This window comes from Seriola dumerili, unplaced genomic scaffold, assembly GCF_002260705.1.
Source record: "Seriola dumerili isolate Sdu_G_001 unplaced genomic scaffold, Sdu_1.0 BDQW01007740.1, whole genome shotgun sequence".
Taxonomy (NCBI): Eukaryota; Metazoa; Chordata; class Actinopteri; order Carangiformes; family Carangidae; genus Seriola; species Seriola dumerili.
Window position 1 is genome coordinate 5572 of NW_019181995.1, and position 13143 is coordinate 18714.

Here is a 13143-nt window from a genome sequence, read left to right on the forward strand (position 1 = left end):
ATATATTGACATAACAGTTATGTTAATAGCCATACAAATGATGTGTGTTTATCTATGCTAATATTGTATGACTATTGAGCGAGAAAATTACATAACGCAAAATAGACTACCATAAGAGTCACATGTTATTAAAGTTGGTATAATTTAACTGTAGAAGTTGTTCTTAGAGTTATACCTAAGCATGATCAATCATATATATATAATGGTGACATTAGCATATATCATTCTACTCTCATAATGAGTAGGCCATTGAGAAAGGAGCTATGTCATTATAAAACAATCTGCCTCGCAATGTGTTATACCCGCTAATTTCACAGAATCATCACTATGATACACAAGATACACAATATTGTAACAGAGACTGAGTCTAAATGTTGCACTAAATCATGAGTTCAGGAACAACCTTATGAGTAATGCTCAAAATATTATGGAATACACCAGGAATGAGTATAATGATCGAGGAAAACTAACAGTGCTATGGGAATCATCACATTCTTGATATAGAGACATATATGTCAATTATTATGTTATTTCAGATATTACACCACTCTCTTCAGCTATTCTATGTTAGCTTACTCTAGACTCAGAGCTAGAGCAAAGGAATTTTTTATCGAAACAACAAGAGAAAAAAACACAGTCGAATAGTTAACACAGTGATCCGATATCACACGTCGAGTCAATTCATCAGTTATTCATTGTCTACGAGGCGAGAATTATAGCCTGTTTTCCTACACTGTCTGAGAACTATCCAGTGGCGCTTTAAGTGAGACCAGGGTGAGCTTAAATTATGTATCAGGCAAGTAGGACTGTAAGCGTTAATTATAGCAAGCCTGGTTCTGAGAGGTTCATAGTTTAAAGCGTGCCTCTCACATCGAATCCATGACAGCTGAGTCATACAGCCACACAGTAATATATTGTCTTGAATTTAATGGTGTAACTGGATAGTTACCACATTGGAAGTATATAACTCCGACTGTCTTTCTCCGAAATCATACATCTAAACTATCATACACCACAGGGTGCGTGTAAATCAAGTGTTGAGAGTGTTCTTAGTCTGTCGCGGAGTTTACTGCTCCTCGAGACAACGTCACTATTGGAAACCTGTGATTTTTATCTTGCGCACCACACACGAGGCAATTTAAGAACCTTCAGATAAAAATCCGCGGATTGTATTCTAAGAATATCCTTGGATATTTACTGCTGTTGTTCTCACTCTTTCAAATCTCTACAATGTGGACATTTTTTCTCTATTGCTAATTTGTCCTTAGTATTTAACACATGTATAGCGAAACTGTAGGCAAGAGCCGCTCGCTTGCACCTATGTACCGAGAAATGCCCTGCCAAACTACATACAGCCTCACCACAAATGTGACTACAGATGTAGTTCTCACAGTTAAGATATGTGACCGAAAAAGTAGCTCATATATACAATTTGGACTACTAAGAATTCCATTATTGAATGAATGGTAGAATTTTTTCTGACGTTGTTGTTTTCAATTAATTATAGCCACAGGATGTCCTCTTGTTCTCATAGAAATTAATAATTGCCCAAGAAGTTTATCAGAAAACGCATCTAGTATCATGCTTGTGGACTAATTACAACACAAGAGAGAAGAGTAGCGAAACCTTGCGAGAGACCTTTATACACTCTAGCCGTCAGGTATTCAACTCTCTTTCGATCGAACGAGTATGTAATCTGAAGCACCGACACAACAAAGGCAAGACTTTGGTGTTTTCCATCCACTGAGAGCAATATTTACGGTGAAATCTGGTATTTAGTGTTTGTTGTCATTAGTCTCTAACTTTCAGGAAATATGCAGTCAGCACATGAAGTACAGTATGTGAATATGTGACCATTTAAATGATAATACCGTAATATAAAAGATTATCATGTATATAAAGATATTGAGTCTAAGTGGATATTGCTAAATGGCGATAAAATTGTATTGGAGTTATAAAACCACACGCAGCTGGGTGTGAGACAAGTTCTTACCTAAATTGATATTGAGTCATATTCTCCTGAGCATACCATTTAATACATGTCTCTCTTCATATATATATTGTATTACACCGAGTAAAGACATGTTTTCAGACCATAATTGTTACTTCAGCCACACATTTGTCATATACTACTTAACTGAAGTTTGGAAGATTTTAAACTCGAGTATATATTTTTTTTATTACACTGAGTACCACTATCATTTTCTCACACTATGACTTAAAAACTCACTTTTGTGAAGAACATTGAATAAAGGATGATCGATGGGGACTATATAGAAGAGAGAGTTAGTAAAGAGTAGAATACAACACGCAAAGATGAAGCTTAAATAATATAATTACCCTGTCGGACAGAGCCGAGTCTCATACCCAGAATCCAATTCGCACATCAGGAGCGAACAAGTATCAGCTGATCAGAATAATCACACATCATGACACTTCCTGACATCAAGAGACACACGGAGTATATGAGATTTGCACGATATACACTTTAACGACTCATGACACTAGTCTAAGCACCGACATATGTTGTGTCCTAATGTGTAAAGCAAAGAAAAACTGAGTTGGTGAGAGCGAAATGTTCTAAAAGTATTTTAAGAAATAGTCTTCTTTCTCTATATCTGCTCTCATCTCTCTAGCGTCAGTGTATTTGCGCTCGCATGCCAAAGACAGTATTATCATAAATTTGAATTAATTGGCTTGATATTAATTAGGTCATTTGTCGAGATGAGACACATGAAGATCAAGAGAAGACAAATGGAGAGAGGTAATACAGACGAGTTTTATCATTGATTTTAAATAGTTGTGTCTGGACATGTAGGAGAGCTTGAGGTGATCCTTATTAATACTGCGTGACCTATCAACTCCCTGCCAAGTAAACGCAAAGCGTGCGCGAGAGGAAATGATCTCCGGTCTCTGGTTCTAATTAAGGTTTGCGCTATGAGAGAATATCAGATCACTCGAGAGCTTAAATCATTTTCAGTAAATTGATATATGGCAAACATCAAATTCTTTAAGCATACAGTAACGTGATTTTTGGTTGGCTAGACTTGTAATCGACCGATAATACGGTTTTATTCATCTTTTAAAAAACTGATATGTGTGAACACATCCAGCAGTTTACAGGAGACTATCTACTCATTATATATTTGGAGACAATTGGCCTCCAAAGTTGTGATTATTCCCGAGCTCTGTTTTTGGTCTTTACCACTTCTGAGGGGAAAACATTTGACTCATTAGCACTCTAAATGCGCCGGCTGTGTTTCATGTGGATGTTCATTATAGTCCTCGACGGACAATTTATTGGTCTTAACCTGTTGCGTCGTCCGGCTTGTAAAACGTTAATGATCGTTCGTTTGAGTGGTTGTTATAGCTATGCGGGTGGTTTTTCCTAAGCTTTTGTAGCTCACGTCATAAGTACAAACAAGTACATAGATCTTGTACAGCGGTTTGTTGTATTGGCAAAGATAACACAAAGACGTTTCTAATGATGTGGCACGCTTCCATGGAGTGCTATGGAACATTGAACATACAAGAACATTGAGAGTTGGTGTTCCCTGAAGAGACCGTGGACGATAGGACTAGAGAAAGGACTTAAACCTGCGAGAGAAATAGGTGTTCTCTGCAACCATGTTAACAAAGTCCAAAGTTGTTGTTTATCTCCATAAGAGCGACCCTGTCACTCTGTTTTCAACACCACGCATCAACCTGCTTTAAATCCCTCAATATTACTATTGGCGCCCATTTGCACTGGAGGGTCACGCTGAGTTTTAGTTTAGTTAAGAAGCGCGAGGGCACGTGCGCGTAGAAAGTAGAACTCACTGAGCCTCTGTAATATCTTGTATAAGTATTTATATTAGTTGTGAGGGTAATATCACTAGTCATTAAACTTACTCATCAATAGATCTTTTCAACATATTTACATCTTACTATTGATTGAGATGGTCCTTTATGAAAAATTAGAGTAAAAGATTGAAAGTGAAAACCTTTAATATCTTACTTTCTTCTCTGTGACATCTCTTAGCTGAGCACCATGCAGTCTCCACTATGCTATCGTTCCACTCTACTGAGCAGTAAGTGAAAGAACATTCGGAGCGAAAGAAGCTGCGCCGTTCCAGTACTGAGCTGCTCATGTCCACAGAACATTACAGCTGTATATTACACCACTATGACTAAGAGAGATCATACGTAAATGCTCGTCGCTCCATAATGGCAAAGGTGATAAATAATGACTATATAGTAGGGAAATAATACGTACAAGTTGGCAGGCTTAGTTAGAACGAGAAGAGGAGAACTAGCGTGGTATCTGCGCAGCCACACAAGTGTTAGTATTTAAGAGCACTCTATTATTTACCACAACACAAATGTTGTCAATACATGTATATCTTCTTTTTAAACGCCGAGGCCTGAGTTAGTGATATGTATGCTTTCACGATTATAATTAATATTGGTGTAATGCACTTATGATTGTGCACATGTCAACGGGACTGGTGATGGTTCAATCATGACTGTCCAATGTCAACCAAATTTACTCTCTAGCAAAGAAGAGAAAAATTGATATATTTAATACATCTTGTCGTTTGTATACATGAGTTAATACTGAATATAAAAATAAAGACAAAAAAAAAGTAAAAGACCCTGGTAAGGTGCACGGCAAAGAGATTTCTGAGATGAGACTCAGCTCGCTTGAGGAGAACTACTGATGTGGAGTGACTGAAGGACGGCTAGTAGGTTGAAGTGAGATAAGAAGCACAGAGCAAGAGAACATAATCCCACATCTTTCTTACTCTTCTGTCTTGATAGAGTTCTCTATTCTATTCATTCTCTTTCATATAATTGCTAGGACGAGATGGTACATAGAGAGACACTAGATTGCATCACCCGACCATGTTTAAGTTGTCTCTCTAACTGGATCCTCTATGAGCGTCAAGTTCAGCGTTATGAGCTGCTGTCCTGTAGGAAGAAATTATTTTATCTCTTGCTCTAATCCCAGAAAGTTGTTTATTACTAGCTCTAAGTAGAGGAGTTGAGTCTTCATTCTTCATCTGTCTGCACTGAGTCGCACTCCATCATAACTTAATGTGAAAGGCTTCCATCACTTTATACGCCAGGAATGTGGCAATAATGACCTAAGACAATTTTTACCTTTTGCGTGAGGGGAAGTCACTACACCCAGTGGTATTCAATAATATTTAAAGAGAGGCTCCAAAAGCAGAAGGTAGAGTTGAGAGAGCTAACAACAAAAAAAGTAGCCCTCCTTATTATGTTTAAAGAAGGAGTTTTACCAATTTCTAATTACGTCCAACTGGCAACTATGATATAGGTAATCGTATTTGTCGTATAGTTGACTGATTATGCACAAATAATCATCTGGTCAGAATATCATGTCAGCGTAATAAGCATAACGAGTGTGTTCGAGGTTTAAGGTGGTGCTTACGAGGATTTATAAGCGAGGTCATCTCTCGAAAGGATTTGATAGACTCGAATGGCCACACGCTCTCTATGAGCGTCTGAAGTGGTTTCCAACCTCTGAGCTTCCAGTCCTTATGCTAAAGGTAAGGCTAACCCTGCGAGAGCGCATGCCAGTGTCTTGGACATTATGAGGAAATATGCTCTCTCCTATCACAAAAGAATAATCAGCTACATCTAATCTCTGTTTTCTGGAGACTAATCACATACTGAGAGCTGATAGCATTGGCACACATATGTTAGGACGAACCACCAGATCCAGTCTATGCTTTCTCACATTTGGACCACTCACGAGATTGACTATAACTGAATACAGGTTTTTAGGCACTATTTAGCTGAATAAAACTGTGCGCGCACCACACTCTCGTAGTTTATGACGATTCAGGCGATATAAATGATAAAACACAACACTTATGAAGCAGGAAATGAGTGAGGACTGATTGGGAACTGTAGGGAATCTCTACAGGGAGACTTATAAAGGAGTGATCTAGAGTTAAACTAACGCATAGAAGAAAATTTTTCTCATGCACCATATCACGACTTCGTTTGGCCCTCGTGAGCTCTGATTAACACCCTGTCCACAACAAACCATAGGCTACGCTCATGTTAGGAGATTTGAGACCATCCGCAACAAAAACCGTCTGAGTCACACAGCTCCGGTTTCATTAATGAAAAATCCCGGAAGTCCTTGAAACAAGGATATACATCACATAAATGTGGCACATAGTTTAAACGGCGCATCTTATGGACCTGTGCACATCTAATACTTAGTGATATAATACTGAGGCTATAATATATACATCAGAGCAACACGCTTAAATATGAAATAAACTTACACAGAAGCAAAAATGGAATTTCAAAAAGCACTAGTCATCCGTAGCAGATTGACACTGAAGTACGAATATTTCCAGCTTATTCATATCTTATTGATCAAAATCAAGCATTTATCACAAAACAAACCAGTGGATATATTCATCATCTTGTACAACCATGGCACCAGCTAAGTTGCACATACGCGAGTAGACCCAACCAAATTTATAAACTCAAGATTACATTAGAACTCCATTATTCTCACATGACTTGTAGAGAGTAATGGTCGATACGGCAGTAAAGTACAAAGTACAAACAATAGAAGAAAAAAATGAAGAGTCTCTATAGTTTGTCACATATTGCATTAATTAAAACAACGAGTTATTTCTACACATTGTACTCTTTTTCCTATACAGTTCACCAGTGTGTAGATTTACCCCACGTTGTGTGCAGAATAGTATCACCTAAGTATAAATGTAAAAGAGCCTCTACACTTGAAGATTTTGTAACGTCTAAAGTTGGTGAAAGTGATTTTTGAGCTGGGTTTATTTTTATTCTTAGACTGTGTGCATTGGAGAGGATCTGCTGTCTCGATGGAGCACATTTGAATGAGCACTAGGGTCCACCAGGAACCCTACACAGTACATCACTCAGTTAATACACGCCTACACAGATTTCCAATTGATTGATTTTCGAGCCACTATATGGGGTCTTGAACATGCCCACGACGTTAACACCTATAGGTCTAGCTGCTTTCTACCTCGTTCCACACACGTTGCGATCGGAGGACATGCTCTCTGGTGCGAGCTGCACGAAGGAGCAAGAGAACGAGAAGTCCTATCCGGCATACTCTTTAATTGTCCCACTTCGCATTTAAAGATTAGCTCTCTAGGAGTGCGACTAGTCAGTGACTGGTAGTAAGAATAGTGTCTCTCCTCTGATCTCTCAACGAAGGCGTTCACGAGAGCGCCATCGTGTGGCAGAGATCAGTGAGAGTGTTGTTAGATCTATCGGAGTGCAGCGGATCACGATGTGATATTAAACAATCCTAAAAGTATATATAACAGCAGCGGGCTGTCCCATCACGATGGGAGCAACGACTATGTGTGTGACATAGTAGTAATGTAATAACTGCCGAATTGCCCACTATTGACATATACAGTATAGACTGCGCACATAAAAAATAAAAGCAACATATGTAAAAAATTATAATATGAAACCTGTGGCAATGTCACTCTTGAATATAATGGTGCGGGACAGTATATGCTCATTACTATTAACATTGTGCATAGTGCGATGGAGCACATACAGTGTACACCAAGAGAATGATATACCAAGTGTACATAATGCACCACAAATGTTATCTATGCACGCATACACGTTACACACTATGTACAGCGACACGTCAAATAATTATGAGAGAGACTAATAGAAGAAATATTTTAGATTAAACAAAGTCTGAGATAATTTTCATAGTTGTTTGGTGCCTTCACACAATGTGATTGGATCGAAACGTAGAGCCTGAGTCTTCTTGGGCGATTTATAACAGGTTTCCCTAAGAAACGATTACTCTGGGTTGTACTGCTCAGAACAGTGTATTTAGACGCGTCGTTTCTTTGGAGAAAGAGAAAGTAAATAAAAGTAAATTCATTAGAAATAAGGGAAACTACAGTCTTACTGTATGTGATCAGAAGTATATCACCAAAAATATCTGCTTAAGTCATTGCATTTACATGCACTGTACGTTTGCCAGGTATAATTAAGTATTGTATAAAGCAAAACATCGTCATCACATGCCATACCACCTAACCATGGGACCTTGTTTTGGAAGCATGGGCTCTTATTTTAAACCATGTTAAGCGACAGAGCTGCAAGTGCTTCCTTGGAGAATCAGACAGTGTGATCCTGCAAACCATTTCATCACTGTTTTAGAGTTTGGTTGGTTGAACAAGAAAAGTGACACAAATAATATAACAAATGAAAAAAAATATTGCAATCATGGGACGGATAATGACGCAGCCTAGAGAGCTATGCCAAATGGCTTGTTAGAAGTCGAGAGCGGCCAAGAAGCCTCAATGTGTACGTTGTGACCATTAATAGTGTTTGTTCTGAAAGGGCAATTGAAGCTCAGAAAGAGAAAACCACAAAGCACAGAAAATGACTAATCACTGAGAAGTGAGGGTGGGTGTTTATGTATATCTGTTTTGGAAAGTTGACAGGAAATGACACCACCTCCACCCCCACCCCCCACACCACCAGTCCATGTCTGTCTGTCTATTGAAACATCTCTGTGCAGTTCAGACGGCACAGAGTATAAAGACTTAGACGCCTTTTCGGCTTTCATAAGCCAAACTTTTGGACAATTAAAAATCTGAGTTTCATGTATTCATCAGCCATAGACATCGTTATAATAATCAACCTCAGGAAATCAGGTTCTTCTTATCCCTTAACCCAAATTACATGAAACAACTTTTCTTGTTTACCTGACTCGACCTGGTTACTGAAGATGCACAGTTCATGCATTGACTGTCAAACAAGTGAATAAACACAGGACTTACCGTTCTTGTTTGCTGTCGGTAGGAGATCATTGATGGTGAGTATGTGGGATCGCATTTTCCTGGGTTGATACACCTATTAACATTTCAACAAATAAATACTATAAATCACAACAAAATATTTTGGTGGGGAAACCTTTAAGCATTCATGTATTTGTTTTGACTTGTTCTGGAAAATCTATGGAAGTCAACAATTGCATTGATTCAGGATTCGAGTGAAAAAGAAAAAGGAATGAGCTCTGATTAAAGCCTAGCCACAATTAATTAGATATGGCTACAGATATTAATTACAAATTACAACATTGGTATCTTTATTACAAGAAAATAAACTATAATTATAATCTACTAAGTCACAATAGCAAAATACTTAAGAGTAACATTTTTCTGTTATTTGGAGGTGGTATTACCCAAGATAATAGCATAGCTAAAACGGCTAGGCAATGGTGCTAAAAAACAAAAACAAAAAAAACAAAACACCAAAAGGTGGCCAGTTTGGTTTGTCTCTCTGTCCTAAAGGTTATGGGAAAATATTTGATATTTACCTGGAAACGTCACCATGCAGTATGTATTTGTTGGTCCAGTGGTGCTTCCTACACATGCAAAACAAGAAGCGAGAGAGAGGAGCACTAAACTTTGATTCTTCTTTTTTGTTTTGTAACAGAAAAATATAAATGTTTTTGTGTATGAAGATATGAAATAATGAAAAATAACATTCATATGTATAAATATAAATGATGATGAAGTATTCTCATTTTGGTTTAGGCCATATAAATGGCTAGGAATGGATCATGTTTGAATGTAACAATTAGCAGGATGTCTATCTAATGACAATCAAGTGATGTACCTTTCTTTACTGACGACTACAAACAGTTACAGCTACAGTTGAATGATCTACATGTCACAACACGGGCTGCACATGAATACAAGCACTGATAACAGCGTAGAATTCAATCCTAGATCAGTCTCAGTCGAAGTAGAAAAATTAAGTCTCATTTCTCACCATTTGAAGGTTGACACGCTGATCCCTCCGGTATCTCTTCATAGACTGGGCACCCTTCTTCATTTTCTATAAAAACATCACAATATTAGCAATACACTGAATAATCGCTGATTATATGCTTTAAATTCTGATGACACACAAGATGCTTTTGACGCCATCTGGATGTGAAAACACCCCATTAAGGGGAAAAAATGAAAACAACAAAAGACTTGAAATTAAATTCATTTTTAGATGGATGCCAGTGATTAAATGTCTGTTTTTTGACTTAATTTTTTTCATAATTTTGCCGATGGTTTCAATTTTGTATTACCTTAGAAACAAAGCAGACAGGATTCTTTAAAAACAGACTACAAATAAATAGATACTTAAAAATGAAAAAGTAAAGTATAGTAATGGAGTAGTATGGTAAGTCATTTTAAGTTTGATGACAGGTTCTGTTGATCAGGTTTCATTCACCTCTTGTTTTACACCTGCATCTCCAAGTAAGGTAGCAGACGATGATGATGATGATGAGGAGGAACACGGGGACGACTATTTGAAGCACCAAAGCAGCTGTTTTCTGGGCTTCAGGAGCAGACGGAAACCAAACGTAAGAATAACAACTAATGTATTTCATGTTTTACACATGACAGGAGAGCAGGGGAAGATACAGACACCACACTCTCTGAACAAATAAAATGTTTTAAATACATGTATTAATTTGTCTTTGGTTCTTTGTTGTATTCATACCTTCGCTTGTCACTGTTGTTGTTCTTGTTGTTGCTGTTGTTGGTGTTGTTGGTGTTGTTGTTGCTTTTGTTGTTGTTGTTGTTGGTGTTGTTGTTGTTGTTGGTGTTGTTGTTGTTGTTGGTGTTGTTGTTGTTGTTGGTGTTGTTGTTGTTGTTGGTGTTGTTGTTGTTGTTGGTGTTGTTGTTGTTGTTGGTGTTGTTGTTGTTGTTGGTGTTGTTGTTGTTGTTGGTGTTGTTGTTGTTGTTGGTGTTGTTGTCGTTCTTGTTGTTGCTGTTGTTGGTGTTGTTGGTGTTGGTGTTGGTGTTGTTGGTGTTGTTGTTGGTGTTGTTGGTGTTGTTGGTTTTGTTGGTGTTGTTGTTGTATTTGACGTTGTTGTTGTTGTTGTTGTTGTTGTTGTTGTTGCTGTTGTTGTTGTTGTTGCTGCTGTTGTTGTTGTTGGTGGTGGTGTTAATGTTATGGTAGAGGGAATACAGGCCTTTTTAAAGATTTTAAAGATCAACAGGATTTACATTTAAAATTTCCACAATGCATTGATGACCAGTGATAACTTTGATTCTTCTGTAATTCCATTTTGACCTGTCCAACTCAGATATCGGTGATTACATTCTGACTCTTCAGAATGAACCACTGAGTTGTGTGGAGAATCGAATTACATTTTAACTATGTGAAATGTGAATTCCAGGTGTCTCCATATAAATTATGACCAACAAAAACTAAATTCAAGAAGAATTTAATAAAAAGAAAATGCAATTAGGAAAAGTCAATTAACATTCTTTTTAAAGATATGTGTAATTCCTTTGTAGGTACTGTATGTCCTAGAATGACTAGTAATTACTCAAATTTAATCTATCCCTATTGTAGTTTTGAACAGTCATAAGATATCTTTAAATGTTATGAATTAAAGATGTACGTTATCATACTTTGTATAAATAATTTTTTATCATGAATTATTTATAACTTTATTAAAAATAGATATGTATATATAAATGGTATAGTCAGACTTTCATTGAAGATATCCAGAATTTGCTTTTCAGCGATAAACTCATTTAAAAAACAGACGTCAGGTATTCACAGAGTGAGTGGTTCATTTTTACAAATGAGAATGCAATTAGAAACATGTTAAATTAATAATTAAATATATCTTGAATTTAAGTTTTGACTTGTAATAAATGCATAGTGGATACCTTTAATATAAAGTTAAAAGCCATATTTCACCAAGTTAATGCAGGATGTCACAAAATCATTTAGCACTTTTAAAAATAGGAGCAACTTTTCTGTGGTTAGGGGTGTTATCACACCTCATACCACTTGCATGTAAAGGAAGATTTTCACTTGACTTGTGACACTGAAAAATACATTCACCTCTCATCATCAAACTTGTTGGTAGTTTATTAGTTTGACAGTTTGGGACAGTATTCTCTTTCAAGCAGTGAGTTAGATGTTCGGACTGATACCGCTCACATTTCTGTATTTCAAATATAAAGCTACAGACTGCAGCTGGTTAGCATAGCATAGCATAACAGAGGGAAACAGCTAACTTGGCTGTGTCCAAAGCTGCTGACTAAAAATGATGGGGTTAAAAAATGTACAGTCCAGTGTGTATCCAGTGTCAGTGGAGCTCCGGATTAACTGTAGTAACTTTACCTAGTACCAACGACTTTTTATGAAAGTGAATTTTCACCTTGTTTCATTTGTGGAAATTTGACCTCGAGATGGTTTGTGTTTATTGACCTCAAACAGCCAATTAGCTGTAAGATGACTGAACTCTGAACTCACCAGATGCTTTGCTTCTAATTCAAGTTCATTTTCAACTCACAGTGCATTTACACATGTTCTAGTATCCTGGTTGTAGTATCTGTGTTTACATGCCACAGAATCCCAGTTTCTATCAAAGCATTCCAGGAACCATATCCTTTCTATGTAAAAGAACCACCTCTAAAATTAGCTTCACAATCTGAGTACAGTCAGAGGTGCTGGTCGGTTGATTTTGTTAACTGTTGGACAGAGCCAGCCAGGCTAGCTGTTTCTACCCGTTTCCAGTCTTTATGCTAAGCTAAGCTAACCTGCTGCTAACTGCATTTTATTTAATGGATAGATATGAGTAAAGGTATCAGTCTGAACATCTAACTCTCACCAGGTGAGCAAAAAAGATCTGCCAGATCACTCACCTTTGATCACTCTCAGATACACAGCTGGTTTTCCATCACAGTAGTACAGTCTAGAGTCACGAAGCTGCACTTTTGTTATAGTCAACGTCTTGTCCACAGTGGAGACAGGAGACCTGATTTTTTTTTGTTTTCCAGCAACTTCTCTGCTCCATGTTGGACCGTCTGATCCTCCAACACCAGGAGGACAGTCCAGAGTGATGCTGGTCCTCTCTGTAGCATTGCGTATAATTGTTCCTTTACAGATCAAATACTGAGTGAGAAAATACCGAGATTCATGTTGTACAATGTGCAGTTATAAACTTCTACCATGTATTTATGATTAAGTCAGTGCATTACTGACACCTGTCTTGACTGAAGACTTTAAAAAGAAGGCCAAGTTACACAGAGGGGTCTTTGTGTTGTTTAGTCTACTGTC

At 37.4% G+C, this 13143-nt stretch overlaps 1 long non-coding RNA gene across 1 annotated transcript; it reads right to left on the bottom strand.

Annotated features, from left to right (window-relative positions):
- Nucleotides 1-9371: 9371 nt before the first annotated feature.
- LOC111239993 lies at nt 9372-10367 on the bottom strand. The gene is made up of 3 exons (XR_002665897.1): nt 10288-10367; nt 9832-9897; nt 9372-9421 (listed from the first exon to the last, which is right to left on the bottom strand). It is a non-coding gene; the product is annotated as an uncharacterized LOC111239993 (long non-coding RNA).
- Between the last annotated feature and the right edge of the window lie 2776 nt (nt 10368-13143).